The sequence below is a fragment of the Ctenopharyngodon idella genome, chromosome 3, assembly GCF_019924925.1.
Source record: "Ctenopharyngodon idella isolate HZGC_01 chromosome 3, HZGC01, whole genome shotgun sequence".
NCBI classification, from domain to species: Eukaryota; Metazoa; Chordata; class Actinopteri; order Cypriniformes; family Xenocyprididae; genus Ctenopharyngodon; species Ctenopharyngodon idella.
In genome coordinates, this window is record NC_067222.1 from 43,775,095 (window position 1) to 43,792,750 (window position 17,656).

Genomic DNA, 17,656 nt, shown 5'->3' on the forward strand with positions numbered 1-17,656 from the left:
CACATGGTCTGAATCGCATGGCACAAATGCACTTAGGGATTGTCCAAATCCACTATTGCAAGTTTATATATAGACACCCTCAACCTGACGAGTCAGTTTAAATACATGTGTGTATTGATACGATTGGTCAAATAATTAGTCAAGTCAAGTCACCTTTATTTATATAGCGCTTTTTACAATGCAGATTGTGTCAAAGCAGCTTTACAGTGATAACTGGTATATAATTTTGGCTGCACAGCAGCTCTTAAAGAAAATGGTGTCATTATCCATCTTAAGTAAGTTCAGTATTGATTCATTCCGATGTAAGAATCAATAGTTATTAATTTAGTTAATTTATCTATATCAGCACTGGAGTAAACAGTGATGTCATCAACCAGCTCAGTTCAGTTCGCATACAATGGTGTCAATGCAGGCAGATCAAAACACTGTTGAATGTCAAATGTCAAGTGTCCACCACCTAACAAGCCAAAGGCGACAGCGGCAAGGAACCCAAACTCCAACAGGTGACATCAGGTGGCAAACAGGTGTTAAAATGGAGAAAAAAACCTTGGAAGAAACCAGGCTCAGTCGGGGGGCCAGTTCTCCCCTGGCCTACAGCGAACAGTGCTTTATTATGATTCAGGCAGCTATCCATCCAGTTGAGGATCATATTCATCACGCCGGTATGGACGGTTTGTTGAGGAGCTGTGCCACTGGCTGTCGTGTCGATGAGGCCTTCACAGTGGATGATCTAGTTGACTCAATCTCTGCTGATACGTCAGGGCTGCGTTGTGGTCGTGTCAAGGTGCAGGTCCTCGATCTCACCTGGATACGGCCCGGATCCGGCTGACTACGGTAAACCTCGGGATAAACAGAGAGACTAATATTAGCGTAGATGCCATTCTTCTTCTGATGTAAGGAGTACATCTGGTATTATAGGAAGTGTTCCCGGTTCCGGCTGACCTAATTTATGCAGCCTAACAATCCTTTAATGGATTTGAAAACATAAATTGATAATGTGTTATGTGTATACCAGGTTAAAGAGATGCGTTTTTAGTCTAGATTTAAACTGACAGAGTGTGTCTGCTTCCCGAACAATGCTAAGAAGATTGTTCCAGAGTTTAGGTGCCAAATAGGAGAAGGATCTACAGCCTGTGGTTGATTTTGATATTCTAGGTATTATCAACTGGCCTGAATTCTGAGATTGCAATAGACGTGAAGGACTATAATGCATTAAGAGCTCGCTCAGGTACTGGGAAGCTAAACCATTTAGTGCTTTGTAAGTAATTAGCAAGATTTTAAAATCTATAAAATGTTTAACAGGAAGCCAATGCAGTGTTGACTGAGCTAATATGGTCATACTTCCTTGGCTGCGTCCGAAACCGCCTACTTCTCTACTATATAGTAGGCAAAAAGCAGTAGGCGAGCAAATAAGTATGTCCGAATCCTTAGTATTAAAAAAAAAAAAAAAGAGTAGGCGAGAGTTACCTGGGTGACGTACTAATTCTCGCGAGATTCGGACGTGCGTCTACTTAAAGTGTGTCCTAAACCGCCTACTTACCTACTATATAGTAGGGAAAAAGCAGTAGGCGAGCGAATAAGTGTCCGAAACCTCAGTAATCACAAAAGAGTAGGCGAGAAGTTCCCGGATGGCCTACTGCTTCCGCCCAGATTCTGAAGTGTTCCTCGTTGGATACTTTTCTATCCCAGGAGGCCACAGGAAAGGATACACGGAGGAGAAAAGTGACGCGGATGCTTTTTTTAAAATGTGAGTATTGAAAACCAAAAACACGGTTCCTTGTATTAAAATCACATTTGTTGAACTACTGTAGAGTAAACTGTTTAAGTGTTGAAGGTGTAAAGACGCTAGACAGTATAGTATAGTTGTGATTTTGCTGTAAAAACAGGCGTTCCTCTCAAAAGTGGATTTACATGAATTCTAAACCATATACATCACAAAGTCGATTACTAAAATACTAAATAAGTATTGCAGATAAGCACATCACAACATGAAATAGACATCTGAGTGATGTGTGTGCGCTATTATGTAGAATTCACTGTTGTCAACACCGTTTACATTATACATGAATGCAACTAATGTAAATAAACAAATCTACAGTAACTACATAAGTTAACACATCATCAACTACCTCAACATGTAAATGTAGATTTGAGCACAAATCTCAGAGGAAACTTGAATCTTGTCTGGATGTTACAGGGACAGATGATCACACGTGTGTTTATCCGGTGGAGAGAGGCTGATGAAGGAATGATAAAAAAAAATAAATCAACTTAAATCTTAAGTTGTAGTTTATTTTAATTATTGTAATTTCAAACAGAGCTATTACAGCACTTTTCTGATTCTTGATGTCTGTATGTTTGCTGCAGAGCTTCTGTGGTGGAGCAGGACCTGCAAGGCAAGGTGACGGCGGCATTTGTGAACAAAAAAATAAAATAAAAGGGAAAGCCTGAAACAAAAATATAAAGTAAGATCATTTTGTTACTTCTAATACAGAAATCAGATGACATTGTGCTGTTAAAATTACTGCTTTTGTGTTATGTTTGTGCATTTTGTAGGATGTGAAATGTCCTCAGACTGGTGTGAGCACTGAGGATGGAGAGCCACAGCAGCAGATCCTGGAAATGGTGTAGAGCCATGGATGAGAGCCTCCATCACTCCTCCTGCCCTTACTGCCTCATCTGACCCGGATGTTGATGTGGTCTCTTCTTCCTCAGTGAGCCCAGAGCCAGCGAGAGCATCTAGAAAAAGACCAAAGGACATTGAGAATGTGATTTTGGTCAAGTTTGTTTTGCTGGTTTCTGTTCATACATTGGAATCCAACTTTCATAAGCTTCAAAAGCATCATTAAATAATGTCATGAAGCTTCTGGAAGTCAGTCTCCATTGACTGATATTGGTTGAACAGAAACCAGCAGGACAAACTTGACCAAAATCACCTTTTGTGTTCAGGAAAAAAAAAAAAAAAAAAAAAATGAACACAGGGATTGAACAGTGAAGGTGAGTAAATAATGACTGAATTTATGTTTTGGTGAACTAACCCTTTATGCCCCCAAATAGAAACTGTATGAAATGTATGTATGCATTTATATTATATAGTAGTACCTTGAAAAAGTAAAATAAGCAGCTTTAATTAGCGTTTGTGCCCCAGACACTAACAAAAAAAGGATTTACAAAAATCTAATTTACATTTGTACATTTGGCAGATGCTGTTATCCAAAGTGACTTACAGTGCTCTTATTACAGGGATGATCCCCATGGAGTAACCTGGAGTAAAGTGTCTTGCTCAAGGACACACTGGTGGAGACGCTGCAGAGATCGAACCAGCAACCTTCTGCTTACCAGTTCAGCGGTTTAGCCCACTACACCACAAAAGTAATGAAGCTACAACAAAAATTAGCCTGTAATTGTAAAAATATGAAATGAAATATGGCAAGAAACAGAATGCCTACATGAATGAATTGTAAAATGTTTTAATCTGTTTATTTAGTCATACTCATGGAGAGCAGGCACACGAATGTTTGCAGCAGACACAGCAGCAGTCAGATTGTCCTGCACAGGTTGAGGGGTTCAGGGGGCGTCATCATGGTCTTCCTCATCCTCTGGATCAACAATGTCCCCACTGAGAAGAGCAGCAACGAGGGACATGATGGATGGCAAAGACAGGCAAAAGTGTTCATGGTGGTCAGCTGCTTCATCAAAAAGCTGCAGAATTGGCACAGCTGTGTTGAGATGGCAGTAGGATGTGGGGATCACCGCCTGCAAATACATAACTGATAGAATACATTTGAATAAAGCTTTGTTTCATGTGTTATTTACTTGTATATGCATTTATTTATTGTCATTGTTACTTTTATTAATTCTTTTACTTTTTTTTTTATTAATTATGCTATTATTATCATCAGTAAATTTATATATTTTATTACTTTATCCATTCATTGCTTGACTGTAAATTGAGATGTATTTGGCTATTGTGTATTCATGCTTAGCTATGTCATGTGACAAAACATTACATTTTGCTTGTTTTAATAAAGAAGTAAAATGAAAAGTAATATAATTAAGTTTTGGTCAGCATTTATCATTATTATTGTGTGTAAGTGTTGGGGTGGGCTAGCAATGCAATTCATTTTGGGGTAACCTTAATTTTTAAGTAGTTTATACTTACATTTTTTTTTTTTGAGTATAAAATCAACAGTCTTCTCCAAAGGCGAAGACGAGATCTTCGAGCAGCTGTCTGATGTCTCCTTTGTGCAGACATTGCTAACACTGAGGAAAACTGTACTAGGTAGGGTTGTCGAGTTACTGGTGCTGTGAGGTGTCACTCATATCTTTATTCTTATTGCAGGACCTATAATCAGGGGTGGATCTAGAAAATTATTTATAGGGTGGCAAAGGGGTGGCATGAGGTCTATGAGGGGTGGCAACACCAAAGCAAGCGCCCATGCATAGTTTTTGGAGATTTATGGCCTGACATACACAATTGTGTTCACAAATATTGCATTATAATAAAATAATCATCTATATAGTTTAAAATTAAAAATAAATAACAAGATTTCAATATCCATCATGGCACCAAGTCAAGACACTATATGAAAAACATCAACAGATTATTATTTTGAGCTTATATCACTAAAGGAGATGAGCAGTTTTATTAATATTACATAGGCTACTTCGATGGTATAAATCACATGTTTTAATGCAAGTTAAAGAGCAACAAAAACTTTTGAATTTCCACAGTTTTGCAAACAATTTGAGTTTCTGTTTTTAAAGGATTTGTTCACTTTCAAATGAAAATTACCCCAAGCTTTACTCACTCTCAAGCCATACTAAGTGTGTATGACTTTCTTCCTTCTGATGAACACAATCTGAGATATTTTAATATCCTGATGCATTTGAGCTTTATAATGGCAGTGAACAGGGTTCATGAGTATGAGCTGAATAAAGTGCTTCCATATTCATATACCGCCTTCCGTATTCAACGTATGAAGAAAGTGTAAAACTCTTGCAGTTCAAAAGCTTATGCTACGCCTTCCCTAATCAACTTACGGAAACTTCAATATGGAAGGCGGTCTGGCGGAAGCCAGATATTTTACTTCATAACTTGTTAAAATATGGATGATTTTTTTTTTACACAAACGGATCGCTTTGCTTCAGAAGGCCTTTATTAACCCCCTGGAGCCGTGTGGAGTATGTTTATGATGGATGGATGTGGATGGATGCACTTTCTTCAGCTCATACTCGTGACCCCTGACACTGCATTATAAAGCTTGGATGTGTCAGAAGGATATTTATTAACATAACTCCGACTGTGTTCATCAGAAAGAAGAAACACCTAGGATGGTTTGAGGGTGAGTAAAGCTTGGGGTAATTTTCATTTGAAAGTGAACTAATCCTTTAACAGTGATGGGAATGTATGTGTGTGTTCACCCAGAACACCCTATCAACCACATACTCACACACACACCCTATCAACCACATACTCACACACACCCCCTATAAACCACATACTCTAGCAACATCTATCTATTCTGGCCTATTCTGGCCTAACTGACCAAACTATGTAAAACAAGATTTTAAATTGGCTTTATGACAAGCCAGCATAAATTTGTCTTTCAAACTTTTCAATCTAGTTATTGTTTTTCTTGATTGCTAACACACGATTCTTAACACCATTCAACATTTTCTCACAACTATAAACACAATCTCGGAACTATACATCAACTTGCACAAACCTCAAACTTCCAGGTCAAAATAAAATGTTATTGTCAAAAACGTATTCTATTCTGACAAAATCAAATGCACCACAACACAGCAGCCTATACTGTCAATTTCAGTACAGTAAAGGTAAATTCAGCATCCTCTGCACATTTGGACAAATTTCATTACAGTATATACAGTACTATAGCAGTGTATTGTAAGATCGAAAATATCTAAAAGATATTTTCAATGAACAAAGACATTTGCTTTGCTGTTTCAACCCCCTCTCTCTTGCAACGAGGGCCATTTGGAAGGCAAAGAGGTGTTGATAGTGATGAAGGCAAAGATGTATGTACATCAGGGGTCTACGAATTGTCACACCTTTAGCACAGTGGGGGAAGTTTTAATTTCCTGATTGGTCAGTTTGAATGTCTCATATTTGGGTTTCAGTCACATGGTCAAGGAAGGGATAAAAGAAGATTGTAACTGTTGCTCTGTCTCTTTTTATTCTCTGCCTCTTTTCTTGGGCCCTCTCTGGCCCTCTCTCTCTCTCTCTCTCTCTCTCTCTCTATCTCCCAGGTAACTTTTTACATACTGGGTACTTTTTACATGCTGGGTACGATTAATGGTATATGATTTTATCATCTCATACATCTATTTTGTTATTAAGTGTAACCATAACCAGATATTGTCATTAAACCCTTTCAATTACAAATGATGTGCTAACTAGTTTTGATTTAGTATTAATATTAATGTGTTCCCTATTGCAATACAATACCATCACATTATAGCAACGCTCTCCCACATATTTTGCTATTATAACTGCACTTATTTCCGTCGTTGGTGTAAGTTGCAGTGGGTGGTAATAGACAAGAAATGTATAGTTTTCTCACTGATAATGTTTCTTTAGTCGCTCTGCACCCTACAGCCTGAACCACTGTAGGAGGTCCACCCGTACAGTATTAGTCTTCTTGCAGTACTTGAAACACTGCTTACATTTATATTTTATTCGGTGATAATTCTGGGGTGGCAAAGCTTTTTCTTGGGGTGGCAAAGCTTTTTCTTAGGGTGGCAGTTGCCACCCCGGTAGATCTGCCCCTGCCTATAATTACATACAAGATCAGGGAAAATACCATGGTTGTATCTTTTACAATGAACAATAATAATGACAAAAAAAAAAAAAAAAAACATAAATATGGGTTTGTATACATCAGTTTGAGATATACACAGACAAAGCATGATGACGAGGTTAAATATTTTGAATTAGTAGTTAAAAATATAAGAACTTTAAATTAACCCAAAATATATTAGTTGTACTACAATTACAAAATTACTGGGCAGCTGTTTCTTCAACAAGACCACATAATAAGCAAGTTTAATCAATATCAATATATTTACAGATAGATTAATTAAACCAGTCACCCCTATCTTTTAAGTTGTTGCGCTTGTGATAACGTCGTAGGTCACATTATAACGTCAACATGGTGGATTATGTCCGGATCGCATTCGTACTCAACGAGATTTGGCTATTAAGTACCTACTCTTTTAGCGCTCGTTAAGTAAGCACTTATTGAAATTAAGTACCTACTCATTGAGTAGGCGGTTTCGGACGCAGCCCTAGTTCTAGTAAGAACTCTAGCTGCTGCATTTAGTACGAGCTGTAGTTTATTTATCAAGCGAGCAGGGCAACCACCCAGTAGAGCGTTACAGTAATCTAGCCTTATTACGTGAAGAAATTTTTTGGTCCAAAAATTAGAATCTCTGTTTTTTCTGAATTTAGTTGTAGGAAATTACTGGTCATCCAATTTTTTTATATCAGCTATGCATTCCATTAATTTTGTGAATTGGAAAGTTTCGTCAGGGCGCGAAGAAATATAGAGCTGAGTATCATCAGCATAACAGTGAAAACTAAAGCCATGTTTCCTAATATCTCCCAAGGGTAGCATGTACAGAGTGAAAAGCAACGGTCCTAGTACTGAGCCTTGCGGTACTCCATATTGAACTTGTGATCGATATGACATCTCTTTGTTTCCTACTACAAACTGATAACGGTCAGATAAGTACGATTTGAACCATGACAGTGCAATTCCACTAATGCCAACATAACTTTCGAGTCTATTTAAAAGAATGTTGTGATTGATAGTGTCAAATGCAGCACTGTAACACTAATAGAGAGATACAACCACGATCTGATGATGAGAGCAAATCATTAGTAACTCTAATGAGAGCAGTCTCAGTACTATGGTACAGTCTAAATCCTGACTGGAAATCCTCACAGATACCATTTCTTTCTAAAAAGGAACATAGTTGTGATGATACTGCTTTTTCTAGTATATTTGATAGAAAAGGAAGATTTGAGATCGGTCTGTAATTGACTAATTCTCTAGGATCAAGTTGTGGTTTTTTAATAAGAGGTTTAATAATAGCCACCTTAAAAGTTTTTGGTACGTATCATAGTGATAAAGATGAATTAACCCTTTGACGCGTACGATCACACTAATCCGGTGTGATTCAGCGCATCACGTGATCAACTGCCAAATTCAAATGTGCGTGCGCACTTTGGCTGGCGCTAAACCAGAGACGGACGCGCGTAGCGCTTTCATATATCACATATATGCAGTGTTTTCAACCAAATAATGTTTATTTTAGGTTTCAGACATTTAAATACACATGAGTACTAACAAAACAATATATTTAGAGTTTGTATAATACACAATGATGTCTATAGAAGCGGAAATAACAACACTTTCCATTATAATTAGATGACATGTTTTATTCATATCAGATACACATTGTGAAAGTAACTTTGAAGTTTACTCTGTTCTTCCCCAGTTCACCAACTCACTTACTTTCATGTATTTCAGGAGAAGTGGATGAATTCACGTGTTGTAAATCCAACAGATCTGATTCTCTGTGCGGCGCAAACTAACATGGCGGCGTCCATCGCGCATTTGGCTCAACTAACGCAATCGTTATTCAAGGTGTTTAAACAGCAAAACACATCCACTTGCACATATTTGACAATCGGAATATCAGATATTTCACGCTATAGCTAACAAATTTGTGGATATGTTGAATAAAAAGGGACTTTAAGGGACAACAGGGACTTTATTCGCAGCTAGTACTAACTCCGATAGAAAATCAGCAAATTCTTTGATAAAGTCTGTATAGTGTCCTGGTGGCCTGTATACAGTAGCCAGCACAAATGTCAACTTACATATTGTTACATAAAGCACCATCACTTCGAAGGAATTGTATTTGAAAGACTTGAGTAATACTGTAAATATTACTATAAATTACAGCAACACCTCCCCCTTTGCCTTTCTGACGAGGATTGTGTCGAAAATCGTAACCTTGAGGGCTAGACTCATTTAAAGTAATGTAATCGTCTGTTTTTAACCACGTTTCTGTCAAACACAGCACATCTAGATTATTGTCTGTGATAATATCATTTACAATAAGTGCTTTTGAAGAAAGGGATCTAATTTTCAGAAACCTAAGCTTTATCATTTGTTTATCAGTATTATCTGTGTTTTTTATTTGTTGAACATCAATTAAATTTTTACCCCTAAATGGGTTTGGAAGTTTTTTGTATTTACTAATTCGGGGTACAGACACAGTCTCTATGTGATAATATCTAGGTGAAAGAGTTTCTATGTGTTGGGATTTATCTGACTTCTGTGACGTGAGACAGCTAGCAGACGGTTGGTTTAGCCGGTCTGTCTGCTTCCTGACCTCCCAGCTGAAAAAAAAAAAAGTACACTTCTATAATGTACTTAAAGTGCTCTATTTTCGTGCACTAATTTTGTACTTAAAAAGTACTAAAGAAGAATTTTTAGTATATTAAGTACAAAATTAGTGCACGAAAATAGAGCACTTTAAGTACATTATTGTGACAAAGCTGACCTAATTGTCACCGCTGGGCAACACTGGCATACATACACATGCACTCACACAGTAATACTAACCTTTGTAATGGTCCACGCTCATTTCCCCTCCCACTGTTGCTGCTATTGGCGGCGCGGGTGCACACGCAGTCCCGATGGCACACGGACATGTTGAACATTATTTCTTTGCCCCTCCGTCAGTATTCATAACCCTGGACATTTCACACACTCACACTGCACGTTGTTGGATGTATTGTCTTGTCCTGTCCTTGTTTTAGTGTGTTTAATTGGGCATGCGATGGTCGGCGTTCCAGTGTGAAACGCTGCGTCGGCCAAACAGAGCAATCGAGCGGCGATTGGTTATGACGTCACTGACCGCGCCGCACCGGCGCAGTGCACCGGAAGCCAGCCAAACCATTGTGTAATGTTAATAGAGATACCCATGTTTTATGTATGATAAAATTGAAGTGTTAAATGTATTATTCTTGTAGTGAATGTTTTTATTTGTGGAGTATGTGTGGAGTTTGTGTTTAATATTAATTAAATGTATAGGATTGAGTGAAAATGGGTTAAGAAATGAGTTTATACCTGCTATACATACCTGGTTTGAGGAGTCCCGTGGTAGGGGCAGGGTGTAGTCTGGCCTATATAAGAGCAGGCCAGACTCAAACTAATTGCTTGTTTACCAAGTCAAAGTGAGAGTGCAACTGCGGTGCCTCGAACGAACCTCCAATCACCTGTATATTGTGGATACTTACCTGTACATATTTTTGATTGGATTATTTCCTCTTTATTTTGCTGTTTGTTGTTTTTTTTTTTGGTACTTTGTTTTTTTTGTGTGTGTTTTCCCTTTTTTTTCCCCATCGTTGTTGTGCACCTGTATATATATTTCACTGTTGGACTGTGTATATTTTTGGCACTGTAAATAAACACACTTGCACAAAAGTGCTATTGCGGGCTGAGCCATCATTTTTAACATCTTTTACGGACATTCACTTCGTCCCCAAGTGAGTGGTGGTTCTTGCTTCATCACAATTATAGAAGTGTACTATTTTTTCACCTGGGCTGGGCCCCAGTTTGTCATGTTTCAGCTCTAAGACTATGTGCCATATTACTAGAGAGAAGAGCAGCACCATCCCAGGAGGGATGAATACCATCTCTTTTCAACAGGTCAGGTCTGCCCCAAAAACGTTTCTAATTGTCTATGAAACCTATATTATTCTGCGGACACCACTTAGACAGCCAGCCATTGAGTGATGATAATCTGCTAACCATCTCATCACTCTGACGAACAGGAAGGGGACCAGAGCAAAATACTGTTTCTGACATTGTACTTGCGAGTTCACACACCTCTTTAATGTTAATTTTAGTGATCTCCAACTGGCGAAGTCGAACATCATTAGTGCCGATGTGAATAATAATTTTAGAGTATTTACGATTAGCATTAGCCAGCACTTTTAAATTTGCTTTGATGTCAGGTGCTCTGGGTCCCGGCAAACATGTGACTATGGTGGCTGGTGTCTCTATTTTTACGTTCCGTGTAATAGAATCGCCAATAACTAGGGCACTTTCAACAGGATTCTCAGTGGGTGCGTCACTGAGTGGGGAGAACCTGTTTGATGTTCTAATCAGAACGGAACAGTGGTGTTTTCCGCAGCTATGCCGCCTCACGGTGACCCAACTGCCCTGCTGCACGGGTTCTACAGCCGGAACTGAACAATGTACAGAGTTCACTAAGCTAGTGGCATCCAAAACAGTATCTAAAGCCCTTGCATTCTTACTATCCTCGAATAAAGTTTGGATACATGTCTCTAATTCTGACATTTTATCTGTCAGCCTAACTGTTTCCCTACATTTATGACATGTAAATCCCTCATCGCTGACAGAGAAAGCTATACTATGCATGTGACAGGCAGAGCAAGTAACAATTGAAGGAGAGGATGACATGACTCACCGTGTTTGTAGAGTGATCCGACTTACCACAGCTGTATGATTAAAGCATAGAAAAAGGAGCGCGCGAGAGACTGATGACAAGTTAACAAGCTAGCGAAATGCAAACGCGTTGTGATAGCGATTTAGATTAAAAACTAAGATTAAAAGCTAGTGACGTCAGATTAACGTGATAGGCAATATTAGATATATAATAATGATAATATATACAACAATGAATGATAGTAAGAGATTCAAAACAAAGCTATACGGAGTTACAGACGCAAACTACTCTGAGCAGCGAGGCAGACAGGAGCAATCGATCAGGATCGCCTAAATTAGCCAAGTTCATTTGTCATTACTGCAAAGAGGTCAAATAATCACCACAAATGTAGTCATTTATGGTCTTAATATTAATACAAAATATTAATATTTATATTGAGTCAGATGATTCCTTCCAATATTTCAGGGCACCAGCCAAGGACCTTGACAATAAAGAACAATTATGTAAGATTGTTGACTGAATTAGAATTTTATAAATTGGAGGAAGTTTGTCATTTGACCAATCTGAAGGATTTAGTGAGATTCAGGTGAGCTTGTAGAGCCTCTGATTATCAATACAAGAATTACACAGTTTGCAATAAAATGAATTTATTAACAAAAGATATACAAGAGTAAAATATCACACTCACTAAATACTACTAAGGAAAATGACTAAACTACTAAGACAACTGAATCAATAATTAAACAGAAACTACTGTTACAAACACACTGCTCCAAGACTTGAGTGAAGATCCAAGTGCAGCATTTATTTAGGACAATCCATAAGAGTAGTCAAAACAGGCACATGGTCGAATACACACAGCATTCCAAACTAGGCAGAATCCAACAACACAGGCAGATAACATGAATCACTGGAACAAGAATACAGGTGCTCAGAAATGCAGTGGTAACATTACCAAGACTACGCTGAAGACCACCTCAGCGATGCTGGAGAGCCCCGCGGCGGAGCAGATGACCACCACAGCACTGCAGATGGGATTGAAGACACCCACGGTGGAGCAGACGACCACCACAGCAGCGCAGACGGGCTAGAAGACCCCCACGGCAGAGCAGACGACCACCACAGCAGTGCAGATGGGCTTGAAGACCCCCACGGCAGAGCAGACAACCACCACAGCAACGCAGAAGGGCCAGAAGATCCCCATGGCAGAGCGGGTGGAACTAAAAGCCAACACAACTGATCAGGCAAAACTGAAACACAAGGTACAGAGAGGTTAGTGCTGGCCACAAGGGCAGTGTTAAAACAGTCAGGTGGTTTGAGGCCAGCAGGGTGTTTCTGGTTAACAGGAAGTTGATGTATGATCTCTGCGATTACGTCGAGACAGGCAAGAAGTACTGGTGCGACCTCCTCGGTCGAATCACAGAAGACAGGAAATTCAGGGACGACCTCCGTGGTCGTATCAAGGCAGTCAGGAAGTTTGTTGGTTACGAGGCTGGGTTCTAGGACTGGAGCGAACTCATGGGCTGGAACAGTCTCAGGAGCGACCTCATGGACTGGAGCGACCTCTGGAACGGACTAATGGGCTGGAGCGGGCTCTGGAGCCAATGTGTGCGGAGCCCACACACACCAAATGGCTGTGGCTAGCGCATGAATTTCTGAGGGGCTCAGGCGTGGCGGCCATCTTGGCTGAGGGGCTCTGGAGTGGCGACCATGTTATGAACAGACTTTGGTACGGGAACCACAGGACAGGAGGATACAGAAAACACAGGATTGGCAATCAAGTGCTTCGGATTGGCAATCAAGTGTGGCCTTCGGAGCTTGGTGTGTAGTGCCTCTCCCCAAAAAATGTTTAGGAGAAGAGTCTTCCTCAACCTCTCCAACTGTGAAGGAGGACCCAGTCAGCTGAAGGGCGTAATCTAGGAACTCGCTCAGTGATCCTCGAGGACCATCACAGATAAGCATTTACTGTAGAGGGTTGTTAAGTCCATAGCAAAAGAAGTCAATGAGAGCACAGTCTGGGAGGTCAGTGAAATTAGCAATACCTATAAAGTCCTGGATGTGGTCCTCAAGCGAGTGAGTTCCTTGACAAAGATGGACAAGGAGTACTGCTGGATCCATTGTTGGTGTAGTCTTCTGTTACGAACACACTGCTCTAAGACTTGAGTGAAGATCCAAGTGCAGCATTTATATAGGACAATCCATATGAGTATTCAAAACAGGCATATGGTCAAATACACACAGCATTCCAAACTAGGCAGAATCCAAGAACACAAGCAGAGAACATGAAACACTGGAACAAGAATAAAGGTGCTCAGAAATGCAGTGGTAACATTACCAAGACTACGCACCAAACCAAATGAGAACACAGCTTAAATAGACAAAGACAAACAAGCTAATGAACCACAGGTGGAAACAATCAGGCATGATGAGAATAATGGGAAGAGAGTTACGGGAAATGTAGTTCATGTCTGAATGTCAATGAACAAGAGGCTGGTGATCGTGACAACTACAAACTGCTACACAAATGGACGTTAACAAAATAAATGCCAAGTAGATGAGCAACGAATTGGATGAAGCAATGAATGGGTAATTAGCTGTCTATGAGGGAGTCAGTTGTGGTCTTTCTGGATGCTGGTATGAAATAGTAAATAAGCATTTACTATGAATACAGATAACGGGTCTGATGTATCTATCTGTATACGCTGACCCTAGATAAACAGTCTCTACACAAACAGCAATCTCATATAGCAACAACCTAATGGGAACCCAAGGCCTTTGGGAAAAGGTTTGGTTAGCTTATATTTACATTTCACTTGGTCGGGTGATCAGTCCGGCGATGGGAGACGTCTTCCACTGGTATCCTTCCGTTTGCAGTGGGAGAGACTGGATTGCTTTCTATCAGTTTCAGAGCTGCTCTGAGTGCTGGAGGTCTTTGTGTAATCCAGAGAACTGTAGGTCAGATGGTGGTTGATCCGCAGGATCTTCTGTAGGTTGGAGGTACTTGAGTTATGCAAGTCAGGAGCCAAAGTCCTCTGCAGAAGCAGTTGGGCTGCTTGAAGGCCCATGCGGTGAAAATTTTACTCGCAAGAGTATAACCTTGGTCGTGCTGTTGTTCTTCCCTCGTCAGGTCAGAAACTCAGAACAAGGGTTTGTTCACTTGGGAAAGCTTTTATTCCTTCCCGTTGGGGAGGGGATTACTAATCCCCCACCTGTCCTGCTGTGGTGATGTGATTGGGTCGTAGCACTCCAGGTGTCCTCCCCATCACATCCCACCTTTCCATCCTGTTGAACTTGTTGCATTGTCCCAAAATACACAGTTAAATAAAACAGTGTTTTTAGGACCTTGAAAGTACTGTATTTATTTTCCAAACCTTTCTCAAGGTCCTTGTGGCAGTGTTCTGAACCCGTAGAGTCCAAACTTGATGTAAAATTTGTTGAGGTATCACCCAGATGTCCATTTCTGTGTCAGTGGGTGAGATTATATTGGCCACGGACCGTTGGCTGAACGTCTGATTCATATATGGCACACTTACCTGGAAACACTTCAGGAGTTTCGAAGTCGTCATCTGGTTGGTTGAATTCTACAGGTTGTCTGGGAGACGTGTGTGCTGCATTCTTTAACGGTCCGCCTGGAAACAAATGACATGACGGCAAACCCCCTCGTGGAAGAAGAATGGCATCATGTTTACAACCATGACGATGAGCGTGTATCAGGATCTACTAAACGCTGGATTTTCAAAAGTATGTGATGTTCGAGGCTCCATTGTTGCAGTAAACTTGCACAACGTTCTTCAATGAATAATTTATTAGACGCACACTGGTCTGTTATTTTAGAGACATCGACTTTACCTTTCACGCCCCTAAACATGATGTGGAACATAAACTGTTATTGGTTGCGTTACATGTCAGTCAAACGTCCTCTTGGGTGGTCCTTGGCCAATGAAAGCTGCGATAGAGTTCAGGCCTTCTGCCGTCAGTCTGAAGGTCTGGCTACGTGAGACTAAAGATGGATTGATCCCACCTGGGTGGAGAGCTATAGGAAAACTGTATAAAAAGATTGTGCAAGAGCTGGTCCGGCAGTTGTGTTCTGCAGACCAACTCAGTTTTATTTGCTTGTAATAAAACCTATCCTCTGGCATCAAAACTCAAAGACTTTAAGAGTGATGTTTCACAGAGGCGAGAGAAGCCACTACAGCGCTGGACATGAAAATGATAACTGCGTCGGGCTGAAACTAGCAAAAAAACACTTGTGTCGCACCTGGTGTCGCATTGCGCCGGATGTATAATAGGGCCCTTACGCCGCATTTACACTGCAAGTCTTAATGGACAGATCCGCTCTTTTGACCATATCCGATTTTTTTTAGATGACGTGCTTACATTTCTTTTAAAAGTGGCCTGTATCCGATGTCTCCTTTTTACACTGCACTTGGCGAAACGTACCAAAAATAGCGTATATGACATCACAAATTTCAATGGTAGCCTACATTGAGTTTAATTTATTGACATGAATTCTTATAGAAACCCTTTTAATGCAATAGTTACTTCCCAACATTAAAATAATTCAAATTCTTCACGACAGTATACGTACGCAGCTCCGCTGGAAGCGTGCGAGTTGAATAATACTCGGGTAGATATTTGTAAAACATGTCACAGCTTCTGGTTCGAATCCGCCGTCCTATGCTAGGTTTTTTTAGTCATTAAAACCAATGCGTTCATCAGTCATTGTATATAAAGGGCAGGTACAAGTTTGTGTGTTTTTTATTTTGTGGTTTCAATGGAATAAATAGGTAGAGTCCCCACAACGGGGCTGAAGCGCGCATCTGTGCACGAGCCCTCAGTGTGATTTCAAGAGCAACACATTTCAACGTCAGATCACATTTTATTAACACAAACAAATTAAATTAATACTCTGCCAGTCAACTAGAGATGTTTCGTTTGTTATAGGTATGTCTGTACCGTGAAATGTTAAAAAAAAAAAAACTTTTCAGTGACGCAGGAGTCGCATTTACAGGGGAATATCCGATCTGTCTGCTTACACGGCAGGCGCAAACGCACGTATCCGATTCATATCTGATTTTTTTCCACATATGAATGAGGCGTGAAACCAATCTGTGAAAATCGGAATCCATGTGGTTACATGGTCGTGGCTCATATCCGATCTGTGACACATTGGAGAAAAAAAATCGGAATTGGGTCACTTGAACCATGCAGTGTAAATGGGGCCTTAGTGTGTAAGCAATTAAAAAAAAAAAAAAAAAAAAAAACTGTAAATGGCACACTCATTTACCGATAACCTACACCCAACAATCATGTATGAAAACATACACATAATTTTGTTCACTTAGAAATCAAAACTCTTTGTTTTGAGAAAGAAAATATTTATTTTCACAGCAGCTCAGCAAGCCAGTAGTCATAATACAGCTCAAGTCAGTTCAGTGTTGACTCAGTTCAGTTACTGTCACGATCACCGTCTGTTCCTGTCAGTTCCTGGACTCCATTTCTCATAATCCTCCCTGCCAATCACATGCACACTCCACACCAATCACCAGTTGCCACATACAGCTTAGCACACTACCTGGACTATAAAGGACTTACACACACACCACCTCATTGCGAAGTCTTGATTTGCTGTGGTGATCATTTCTGAGCGTTTTTCTGTGGACTGTTTGCCTGTTACCGATTGGACTGTTTATTCCCTGCGACCCTTTGCTGCCTACCCTGATCTTTGCCTGTTTCCTGGACTGTGATTGTTTGCTGCCTGCCCTGATCCTTGCCTGTACCCTGTTTCTGTTTGTCTGCCGCCTGCATCGACCATTGCCTGTTACTGTTTATGCCTCTGCCTTTGCCCTGTCTACTCTGTAAGTCCTTTTAATAAACTAGCTGCAAATGGATCCACATTCTGTCGACCCATCATTACAGAAGACTTCGCCGAAACAACGATCCAGCAGCTTTCCTGATGAACACTGGTCTGGTAGGAACTTTGCATTATTGTTATTAGGGCTCAAGCAGGGCCCACGATCGCTGGAGGAATATGTTGTGGAATATTTAGACATTGCTTATTATTCAGACTTGCCGGACTGTGCGCTGATAGACTTTTTCTGTGAGGGCATTAATCAGCCACTCAAATCACAACTCATTCGTG